Source organism: Engraulis encrasicolus, chromosome 16, assembly GCF_034702125.1.
Source record: "Engraulis encrasicolus isolate BLACKSEA-1 chromosome 16, IST_EnEncr_1.0, whole genome shotgun sequence".
NCBI lineage: Eukaryota > Metazoa > Chordata > Actinopteri > Clupeiformes > Engraulidae > Engraulis > Engraulis encrasicolus.
Genome location: NC_085872.1, coordinates 46947985 through 46960691, shown reverse-complemented (window position 1 = coordinate 46960691; position 12707 = coordinate 46947985). Strand labels below are relative to the sequence as shown.

Here is a 12707-nt window from a genome sequence, read left to right as displayed (position 1 = left end):
AAACATCTAATGCAGGTGTCACCAATGGGCGCCAGGTAGCCCTCCAGGAGCTTCTGATGTGCCCACGAAGGATGTTAATAAACAGTGACGACAACAAGATTTTAGTCACAGTTAATGTTTTTCTTAGTTTAAACATGAGAATATTTATGTGTAACATATAAGCAAATTATCTTTCAATCAGTGTGATTTGGGAATGATGTCAAGACATCAGTATAGGATTTTGAACAAACAAGTCGCCCTCGGGTAGCTCTCAGTAGCTCTTGAGTAGCCCTCAGTAGCCCTCAGACCCAGAAAGGTTGGGGACCCCTGATCTAATGGGAACCAAGTGATAAAGGAAGTAACAAATGTAGTGTGAGGGATGCGCACGCACATCCAGTAAATCAGGTGCTGGCTCAAACAAAGACGGTGAGCAGCAACAGTGTGCAGATTTGTCTTTCTTCTTTTAGGTCTTTTAGGTTTCCACATAGCAGGATATCTTTATATGTCGGTATTTTTTCTCTGGTTTAGGTGGAAACACAACAGGTAGATAGAAATAAAATAAAAAACTCCATTGTAACATGTGCGTTTTAGCCCCCTAAATGGGACATTTTTAAAGGCAGATTTTTGATACAGTATGTGGATTTTAAAACTCTAGCTACGTGGAGACGGAAGGCCAAAACAGCTGCGTTTACAAAAAATACCCAGCTACGTGGAAGCAGCTTCTTAAAGGAAGGAACACAAAAATCCATGAGGAAAAAATCACATAGGCCTAATAATGAGGCTGCATGATTCATGACAACTAAACTGTGTCACAAAGCAAAGCTACACTAATTTGTATTCTTCACATTTTATTTAATATTCAGCGCTGTGGGACACATAGATAAATGTACCCTGTGCATCACACTGTAAACATTACACACATTTCCTCAAATTAGCTATTGAATACTGACAAACAGCGATAATGTTAATGCATAATTAATGATGATCATTGCAGCATGGCAGATATGCTTTTGGGACTATGCCCTTGCATATGAGCTGCTTCTGAGATCTGGAATATAGATATATGGATACATTTGGATGGATAGATATTTGGATTGGTTTAGGGTTACAGTAAATATATGAGGTGTTACTGGGAAACAAAACATCACACTTGGTTTTTGCATTGGCAGACATAGGGAGTATAAAAGTTAGGCTTGGTGGCCCTGTCGAGGCCTAAGGGTAGAGCTTCTGGGACCTGGAATATAGATAGATGGATAGATTTTGATTGGTTTTGGGTTACAGTATGTATATTATATGAGGTGCTACTGGGAAGGAGAAGGTAGATAGATAGATAGATAGATAAATAGATTTATTCTATCGACCCCAGGCTGCATCAGATCAGGTCTACCAGATGCATGGGGCGCCTGCCAAGGAATTTGGTGCCAGACAACCAGAGACGAATGAGGCACTATCAAGAGCATTTTTTCCACAAGCAGAACTCTGCGCTGTACTGGGGACATTATGTTGACATCACACTTGGTTTTCACATTGACAAAGACTTGGCGAGTATAAAAGTTAGGCTTGGCTATGGATGAGGAGGGGTGCCGCTTATTATGGGGTGTGGAGGGGCAGGTGGTAGTGGGGGGGGGGGGGGGGTATACTGCTATGGGATAAGTTGGGAGGAGGTGGGGGTGGGGGTATACTGCTATGGGATAAGTTGGGAGGAGGTGGGGTGGGGGTATACTGCTATGGGATAAGTTGGGAGGAGGTGGGGGTGGGGGTATACTGCTATGGGATAAGTTGGGAGGAGGTGGGGGTGGGGGTATACTGCTATGGGATGAGTTAGGAGGAGGTGGGTGGGGGTGTACTGACTATGGTATGAGGTGAGGTGGGGGGGGGGGCACCGCTGGGTATGGTGTGGGATGAGTATATTAGGGTGAGGTGGGCAGGGGGGGGTGCTGGCTACGGGAGGATGAGAGGTGAGGTGAGGTGGGTTCAGGCACAGGCAGTGGGCCGTCTAAATAATTTAGGGCCAAGTTGACAGGCTGGTCAAGGCATCTCCAAAGTAACAGGGCTGGTCAAGGGGTTGTCCCCAAGGTGCGCCCTTACAAAATCAAACAAGACGGATGGAGACAGACAACTAAAGCAGACAGACACAGAAAGAAAAAGGAAAACAGAGAGTGAGAGAGGAATATAAAAAGAGAGTCGGACAGAGACAGAAATTTCTCAAAGGTCTTTTCAGGGGAAGGAACTCTCTCCGTCTCCTAAGAGCAAGAAGCAAGTAAAGTAAGGGGTAAAGCCATGATGCAGGAGATAATGGCACACACACGCACGCACACACACACACACACACGCCAAGGTTTTGGGAGTCCCTTGCTGGTGCACATCTCTTCGGGGGACATGGGTAAACAACAGGGGGGACAACAACCATGAAAACACTGTTGGCAGTGCAACACATCCATGAAAAGAGGTTGATGGCGCACCATGCATGTCCGGTCCAAAACACATTTGGTGTTTAAAGTGTAAATGTAACGCCACAGGTAAAAGATCCAAATATTTTGGAATAGGCTATTGACAGGCTGTCAAATTGTAAAAGACTTACTTATGCCACACACACACACACACCAGGGGTGCGTTTCTAGAACGTTAACATCTTTCTACAGATGTACTTTAAACGTATCTACTTACTTCAAGGCAAAATATGTGCATTTCTCGAAACCTTACCATTGCCACAGTAAGCCCAAAGTAGTGTGGCTACTTTCCTGAGTCCACACCGCTACTTACTTTCTTGTCATTGCAGTGCGTGACCAAAGAAGCAACAAGAGACAAGCATGAATAGCCCTTTTGATTGGATGACAACCACATGGGTTTCGCTGACTCATGATTCAGCTGTTTCCTCCTAAATTCAGTGCGTAAAGTACAAAGCAATAGTGTACAACCACCACCAGCACATTTGATTGGATGTCACCGCTGACACCATGGCTCAGCTGTATCCTCCACAACACACCTTGTAATTTCTTTGTGAAAAACCACGGCCGTGGCATTACAATCTGACACCGTCCGCACCAATAATGCAGTATTATCTGCATGCCGATTGGATTTCGTTTCATTCCGAGGTGTAATTTGTAAAATATTTGTATTATAAAGTAGTGGTTCCTCCCGGAAATTCACCTGTTGAGCCGTCAAATCCCTAAAACATGTTGATGCGAATTTCATTACATAGCCTAGTGGTATTCACGCGTGCATCCCAATGGGAAAACAGAAGCCACGCAGGTTTGAATCCACATGGTTGCAGTGCCACAGTTTTGAAAATATCTGGCAGAAATAGATAATTTATTTTGTGCATTACCAACACACACGTGCAGCCAAGGGAAAATGTGTTACACTGTAGGGTCCAAAACACGAATTCACGAGTTGTTGTCAACATGTTGCACAGTGGATTCGAACCCGCGCGGCTTGCGTCTTCCCATTGATAGGCAATCGTAAATACCACTAGGCCATGAAATGAAATTTGCACCAAAATATTTTCAGTAGCGTAGTTGACACGTAAACGAGTGAATTTCCGGGAGTAACCAATACTTTCTAATCTAAATATTTCACAAATTACACATCAAAGTGAGACGAAATTCAATCGGTATACAGCTAAAAGTATATAATTAGTGTGGGATTCATCAGATTCCAAGTATATGACATTTTTTTTCACGAACAAATGACATGACGTGAACTCAAGGAACTAGCTACTAGCCACAACTGGCTAACCCTAACCACGGGACAGTGCAAAATGAATGGGTGTCAATGGAGTTTTCTACCATTATAATTTTTGTGATTTTTTATAATTTTTTGTCCTGAAATATTAATATTAAGTTCGAAGCTAGAAATAATAAGACCCCATTTGAGTAGCGTTTCGATTATTTTGCGCCACTAGATTATTATATACTGGGTCACAAAGCTCAATTTTTATGGGGCCAACCATAAACATTAGCACGATGCTAGCGAGTACAGGTTGAAATCTTCTAACCTGCTGTAAAACTACACACCTGAACGATTTGTCAATACAGCCTATTGTTAAACAACAGTCATAGTGCTTACCAGGAATGTTTTGTTGATAATATTTGTGACTGGAAATGGCAGTAGCAATGTATTTAGCATGGGTTCCCCTTTCCATTCCATACATTTTCCCACATGAAGGACTGGCCTACGCTCGTTACTGCAGTACGCATGCAAGGCTAACTGGCTACAATGGGAACCAATGAGACTGAGCCTTCTCCCTGTGTTCTAATTTCTCTGCTACAACTTTAGCTAATGGGTGGAGTCACACTCTGAAGTAGACTAGCGCTGTGTGTTACTTGGGGTGGCTGAGGTGATGTCTGGACTCAATGGATTTACTCCAGCTGTACTTCAACTTCACTGTTGAGATACAGATAGGAGGCGCCTCACTTTCAATGACACCACTACTTCAGAGTGCACATTACTCCAAGCAGTAGTTACTTTGTGTGCTAACGTTCGAGACTCAAGAGTTAGCAACTTTTATAGTATCTACTCTGCAACGTTGCTAACCGACTGGCTACTTTGCCGTTGAGAGACGCACCCCAGAGGTGTCAAAAGTAAAAGTACTTTTGTGGTGTAATTACAACACTAGCACATAGCATTACATAGATGTTACACCACTTACTCCAGTGTACCTAATGAGATAGACTGTGTTGTTAAACACTGAAAAACTATCAAGGACCACACACACACACACACACACACACACACACACACACACACACACACACACACACACCACTTCACTGAAAAAATAGAGTTTAAACGAATTTCTCTTACCATTACGGAGACGTAATGGACCACAGTGGGAAGCTTTCAATTGGTGGAGGCCTTCTTCCAGATACCCAGGATGCTGATGTTCGATGTCCCTTCCTAAGCCATGACTTGACAAATAGCATTGGGTTGAATCTCTCGATAGGGGGGGTCCGTTCAGATCCACGAAGAGCAAGGCAGTTTGGCTCTTGGCACGCAGTCTGTTCCGTGTTGTTGTACGTGTTGTGTCGTTACACGCCGAAAATCCTCTCTAGCACTCAGCAGACGTCGGGAGCACAGTCTTACTGGCGACAAGGAGGCGTTTCAGCGTGTGCCCATCAGAATGCCCCTGCAGCTTCCAGTCTCTGTAATCCGAGATGGCCTCTGTGACAGGCTCGCCTATTAGTTTGGCGAATTTCCCCACCTCGCGGTCACCGAACAGGACCAGGTCTGACCTCTCTGTGGGCCAGAAATGGGCGTCTAGTGGCTTCAGCATTGCCACCAGTTCGCTGTCCGGTAAGCGTTCTGTCCATGATAGACTGGTAAAACTGACCTTTGTTTATTTTAGGCTGTGATACCCTGAGCACAACATTTTTTAGCTTTCCAGCTGCAATGTCGTCTTTGATCTTTGACTCTGTCTTTCCTCCAGCTTCTTTCATGGCAGTGAGCACGTCATGGTTTGCTGAATCTGCCGACTTGCCTCCACCAGAGTCGTGTCCCGCTTTTGGCGTTTCAGTGAGAGGCCTTGCCGTTCACGCAGCACGTCCTTCATCACTGCCAAATCTGAGAGGAATCCTGTGGTTGTCAGATGTTTCAGTAAGCCCGCAAACTTGTTCCGCTCGTTGGCATTGTAGGCGTCATCCTCACTGGCACTGGAGAAGTGGCGTGCCTAAACCGGGAAATCTTTCAAGACCACTTTGATCGTGTGGTAGCTGCTGGCAACCCACCTGATGGTAAATACTTTCCCCATTTTGAGAATGTGGATGTTAAGCTCTGCCGCGGCTTTCTGTAACTCCTGTGCATTTTTTGTAGACTGGTGGTAGAGGCTATGCAGCTTTGAGATGAAAAACTCGATATGGTTGCAACCTGCCACCAGTTTCAGAGAATCGGCAACTGCCAATTCAAATCTATGCAGTGGAGCAATGGAGCGACTGTAGTTGTGGAAAGTCTCGTTTCAGTCTCTCGATCAGCCCCGTCTGTCTGCCGGTCAGGACAGCAGCTCCATCGGTGGCTATGCTGATCAGGTTTCTTTTCAGGAATTCTGCGTTTAATCTAGCGCTGTAGAGACTGTTCAGTAAAGCACTATGAAGTGATTCTGCGTCACCACCGCCCAACTCGACTAAATTAAAAAAAACATTATCCACATCACCGGTGACATGGCTCCTAAGGTAGACGATCATGTAGGAGCGCCCATGGATTGTGCTTTCATCCAAGGTCAAACTAATGCGGGAATTAAGCTTCAGAATTTGGGAAATTAGTTGTTTTTTCATTTCCTCTGCGATATGTTCATTGATGGCAGTGCAAGAGTGGTCAGAGCGGTGAGCAGATCCTATTTTGACACCATTGACCTCGTTTAATTTCATGACCGGACCCATTATTGTATATGGCATCCTCTCTTTAGCGACAGTGTACGCCGACCTGAACGAGCTTGCTGTCACGTCAAATGAAGCTGCGCTTTGCTCTATTACTTTTGATGGTAGAACATCCTTTTGCTTGAGGTCTGCAATTTCAATGGCATGTGTGTGTGCAAGACTCTCGCGGTGCAAGTAGATTTTTTTCCGCAACTGTTTTTGTACAGGGCTACTCACTGTGCCGCTCACCCAGGCATCGAATATGTTGTCCTGTCGGTTAGCAAGAGGGTCTTTGCTGACTTGCAGACAGAGCACCCAAGCCCACTCTTACCGGCAGTTAGCCATGGGTTCTTCTCTCTCCACTCTCGCCACTGCTTGGTTGTCCAGTTAATTGGCCCATCCCTCCTGGACTCAGGCTTGTCTGTGTCACCGTCATCTTTGCTGTCATGTCCGTCTTCGTGTCCGTCTTCATGTCCATCGTCACTGGCAAGTTGTTGTCCATGTTCTTGACCTTTTGCAGCAGCGTCCTCTGTGATGCTAACAGTTGACCTAGCGGAGGCTTCAGGGAGGTCACTGTCCTCTGCTATCACGTCAGCAACACAGTCTTTTTAAAGCCTCTATATTTCAATTGTCACTTTGTGTCAAAATCATAATTTTAACAAGTGAATTTTCAATTTCTTCTGAGGGGACAACTCGATGCAGGCTCTGCTGGGTGAAAACATTTTATGACTTGAATAAACCATCGAAGCGGCGCTACAGTGTGCTACAGGACTTCTACTCTTTCTATTGTCGTTAACGCATTTGTCCTAGCCAGGCTGTGCCCTCCTAGTGATGCAACACTTTCCGCGTTGCAACTAGTCAGGTCGAGAGCAATGCAAGTACTTTCTGAGTTCCCGAAAATAAGGGAACTCCTCCCACTTTGTCGGTAAGCAAACAACCATAAGCAAACCAAGGGAGGTGGGTCAACCATGCAGTTTGAGAAACGTTTATTGTTACTGTATGTTCTTGGTCAGACCAAGTCTCGAAGAGATTTGAATGTCGATAATAAGCAGGCTACATTTGTCCTGCACCTGGCCTCAGCGAGGCCTCCTGAAGATGGCATTACCCAGCAGTGATGTCTAGAACAGTGCTTCTCAACCTTTTTTTAGGCGAGGCACCCTTTCAATTCATGAAAAATTTCAAGGCACCCCAAACCAACAAGCCATAACATCGCATTCGATACCACACAAGCTAGTTACACATTTGGAGACGTCACACGACCTACGTTCGAAGTTGCAGCTGACTGGGGCAACCTATATTTACTTTATTATGTGTAACTGGCAGATGAAAGACTCCACTGACTGAGCAATACTTTATCAATTTAGACAAATATGTATTATATTACATAATTTATTTCTCAGCCACGTTTCCGCGGCACCCCTGTTGAGAAACACTGGTCTAGAAAACAGTCCATAAATGTTACCTGTGTACTACTCTTTCTATACTACTGTTTTCTAGACATCATGGGCATTTCTCAAAACCTAGTGCGCACACTTCCAAGTGTATTCAGCCTAATTAGTCACGCCCAGTGATTGGATTGATACTACGTAGAGTTCACTAAAGAGTATCTAATCAATGGCCGTGACTAATTAGGCTGATAGACAGTAGTATAGAAAGAGAAAAAGTCCACACACTGGGTCGAAACGTTGTTTGTCTTGAATAAACTTTCAAAGCAGCGCTATAGTGTGGACGTCCACTCATCCACTTTCTATTCTCAGATGCGCCTTTGTCCTGCACTTGGCCTCAGCGAGGTGGGATGGATGTGCATACCTTTACTCCTCTGAAGATGTCTGCCATTACCCAGCTGTGATGTCTAGAAAACAGCCCATAGATTGGAGTGCTGAGGCAATCTGTCTCCTCTCATTCCAGTGGTGACAGGCTTTTAGTACCGTACACCATATGTACCATACATACACTCTCTCAGCCCTACACCTACACATACACGCGCGCATACACCTAGTGCGCGCACACACACACACACACACACACACACACCACCTCTCCAACCCTCCTCCCTCTTTCAAGCTCACACACACACACACACACTCCAACCCTCCTCCCTCTTTCAAGCTCACACACACACACACACACACACACACACACACACACAAGCATCCAGCTAGGATGTTGCACGTCTGAAATCTTCGTTTGATCGCTCCAGCTCCTGACATCATCTCTGCGTGGCTTTGGCCAACTGTGCCCCTACTCCTCCCCTGCTCCGCTGCGCCCCATGCACTGCTCTGTTCCACTCCGCTCTGCCAGAGATTCTTTAAGTATATAGAGATATGCCTACATAATAGGTTTCTATGGGCACATAACAAGACCAGGTTCCGGTCTGCCTAAAGGGGCGTGTCATAATATTCTCAGCATTGAATAGAACAGTCCTTAGATCTGCCTAAAGGGGGATCTCCCCCCCCTCCCCCTTGCAATAATAGAACCCGGAAGTAATGGCCCAATGGAACCTCTCTCTCTATATGAAGGGTCTATTTGCAAAACGGTGTAAACGACAATTTTTGACTTTTGCATTTTATTATTGGAAACGACTGTTCAGACGTCATTTCACCTATGTGCAAATTATTGGCATTGAAATATTTTGAGAACATACTTTTTAAATTCTAAAATCTAAAATGACTTTACTTGCAAAATGACATACGTGACAGAACACTTTACTTGCAAAGCGACGTATCCGTCATAACACTTTGTTTACAAAGCGACGCACTGACATAACATTTTGTTTAAAAAGCGGTATGGTGGCAAATACAGTTGCGCGAGAAGACAACATCTGTTTCTGTCAGCGCAGATAAATAAACAGGAAGAATCAGATAGCATAATAGATAGTTAGCACTAGTAAAAGACGATTAAAACATAGACTGCGTGTAGAAATAAGTCATTAAGTAGGCAAATTAAACTTTTACAGGCACGTTTATTCTTGTGCCTTAAGGCAACAATCGATTCAAGTTGACGCGATAAAGTCAACAAAGTTGACCCAAGCCATGGATTTTGAAGAGGGATTAGAGCCTGTCGTTCCTCTGACAAGAAAGAGGAAAGCTCCAAAGGAGACATACTGTATCAGAGGGAGACGGCAAAAAGAGACAGGCACTCGAGAGAGGGAAAAAACCCCACAATTGTCTGCGGGCACAGCTCCGTTACGCATTGGTGCCAGTCCGACAGACTGACTGAAGAAGATGTCACCTTCAATTGTGACACTATGTACCGGAGCACAGCAAAGGTTGACCAGGATAAAGTCATCCTGAGGCTTGCTACGATAGGAACTATCAAGAGGAGAAGAGTCACACATGGTGACAGAAAGAAGCCAAGGGGTGCTAGTGTTACCTACCACCTGTTGCGCCACACTCCTCCCCACGGAAAGGTCCTGGTTTGCAAGAAAACCTTCGAAGGTGTTCTTGGTAAGATTGTTCTTTCATTTGTGTCATTGAAATTATTAGTATTATTCATGATACTTGTAATAGGCTACGCAGATATATAAACCGGGCTATATTAATAACAATGTGTCCGGTTGTCATACTCAAACTTGTAATTTAATGTTCATCTGAATGTGTTACGTTTGGTTATCTAACTAGCCTATAAACAACAACATTAACTAATATATGGCATGGTGGGTTATTATATAAACGGCTATATTCAAAGTGTGCACCTGTTCCGATACCTGCCTCGCCATGCGTCTTGCTGTTATAAAAGAAGGAGGAATCGCTTTGTTTGTTTTCGCTGTTACGTTGGTGTTGCACACTGAGTTACATGTCCGGACACTTTGGACGCATACTGACCATTGGTAGGAGAAGAAACAATTTTAATGAGGATAGTCCGTTATTGTGCCCGACAGTTTCAAAGTTTTTGATGGTGGAAGCGTCTGGTCAGCATTGCCAAATGCGCAGTGTCCATGTTACGCACGCAAGCTTTCTGCTGCGCACCTTCAGCTGTTTTATTTATTTATTAATTTTTTTGTACCAGCTTTCTATGTTCGTGCTGCGCAAATTATGATTTAATGAACAAATAGGATATTATTTCGGAAAACTGTAAACTTGTGTTAGCAGCACATACTTTACTGTAGGCTAAGTGAAAAGTGAACCACGCATTTAGATTGGTTCATGAAGGAATCTTTTATTTATTTATGTATTTATGTATGTATGCATTTATTTATTTATTCATTCATATGATTTTTAATCTCTATTTTGCGGGAGTCAGTGGCAGCAGAGTGTCCAGATTGGTGGATTATTTCAAAGAACATGGAGAGGCTAGGCCAGAGCGCAGAGGTGGAACCAGGCATGTGGATGAAAAGATGGAGAAGAGGCAGACAGTGGTGCAGCATGTGTCCTCCTTTATGTGCAAGGCCAGCCACTATGCCTGCCGTGGTGCACCGGGCAAGAAATACTTTCCCAGTGACATGTCTGTGGCAAAGATGTACCACCTGTTTCAGGAGCAGGAACACAGGGACATCAGCTACTCCCTATATTACAACGTGTTCCGCTCTGACTTCAATCTGGGATTTGGGCACCCAGCAAAGGACTGCTGTGCCACCTGCTCAAGCTCCAAACTCAGGGTGAAAGACCCTAACCTGACGGAGGATGAGATTGTATCGTTCATGCTGCAACATTGTAGAGCCCGGGTGTTCTACACCTTGCTGAATAGCGTGCAGGATTCTGTCACTCTTAGCTTTGACATCATGCACAACCTCCCTCTACCAAAATCAGCCATCGGCCAGGCCTATTATTCGAGGCAGCTATACATGTACGTGTTTGGTATTGTACTACACCATGGCATGAGAAGCAGGTAGGCACCAAACGACTGCCATCTCTATGTCTGGATGGAAGATGAGAACAGAAAAGACAGCAACATGACCACATCTGCCCTGGACCACTGTCTGAGGACCACGTTTGGTGAAGATATCCGGCGGTCTGGCAGTTTGAGGCTCTTCAGCGATTCATGCTACGGTCAGAACAAGAATGCCACAATGATTGGCATGCTGTCCAGTCCACACAGTACCATCTTTGAGAATGTGAAGATGGAATACTACTTCCCTATCCGTGGCCACAGTTTTCTTCCTCCCGACAGAGTTTTCGGAAGAATTGAGCAGGACAGCCTGAAGCAAGACCCCATCCTGCTACCAGAGGAATATGTTTCCATCCTAAGGAAGCATGCCTCTGTACAATGTGTACAGGGAGGACTGGGAGAACTTCGACCACAAAGCTGCAACCAAGGCTCTCATCAAGGCCACACGCTCATTCAAAATCAGTGATGCCCGAGTGCTGGAGATCAATTGCAAAAGGTTGGGCATGAGAGAAACCTTCCATGGCCCCACCTATGAGCACATGGTCCTCAAAAAAGGGAAAAACTGGCGCCTGTATACAGCACCTCCCCTCCCAGTGATGACGACCGTGAAGGATGTGAAGAAGAGGGACATCCTCAAGCTACTGAAAGCCATCGGGGTTCCCGGACACGTCATGGATTTCTATGGTCATGCTTTGGCCTTGACGACTGATGTCCATAGTGAGGAGGAGTAGAGACTTTAAAGAAATTCAAAGTGTGTTAAAGAGTGTTGAATGAAATTTAAAGAGTGTTTATGAAATGTTAATTATACTTATGTTCATTTAACTGTTAAATGGGTGTTTGAACATTTTTCTCATCCACACAAAGACGTCTATGCACCCACCCCCGTCCGTGTACACACACACACACACACACACACACACACACAAAGACACACACACACACACACACACACACACACACACACACACACACACACACACTACACACAAACAAAGACACACACAAACACACTTGTTTCTCTCAGTTGTATAGTGTGGCATATACGTCATTTTGCAAAAAAAATGTTGTTATGTTTAAATTCTTTTAAAAACAACCTAATTATCTTACTACATGTTGTGTCTGAATTATTATTAAGGATGAAATATTGTTAATGACAGTCCAAATATTCATGAAAAATTATTTTTGTAACCAATTCAACATGTTTTCCTGTGATAAAGTGGGCATGTTGTATATAAGCATTATTTTTTACTGTTATTTATGATGTTTTTCAACATTAAAGTACTGAAAAAATTAAAAATAATTTTCAAAACCTGTGTCCATGACCTTCAATTAGCTCAAGTATCACTCTGATGAAAAAATATTGTGAATAAATATGATAGTTAATGCCCAGTACAAAAATGTCAATTTCCCAAAATTTTCCAAAATGGAGATACACCGTTTTGCAAATAAACCCTTCATATATTCTCTCTGGCTCTGCTGTGCAATACTGTGGCTGCAATATGAGATTTCCTCCGAAACTAGCTGAGCCGGGGACGACCGGACGGCGGTTGC

The 12707-nt window shown here is 44.2% G+C and overlaps 1 pseudogene; it reads right to left on the bottom strand.

The window, feature by feature from the left end:
* Positions 1-4787: 4787 nt before the first annotated feature.
* On the bottom strand, positions 4788-6353 carry LOC134466125 (uncharacterized; annotated as a pseudogene).
* Positions 6354-12707: the final 6354 nt, after the last annotated feature.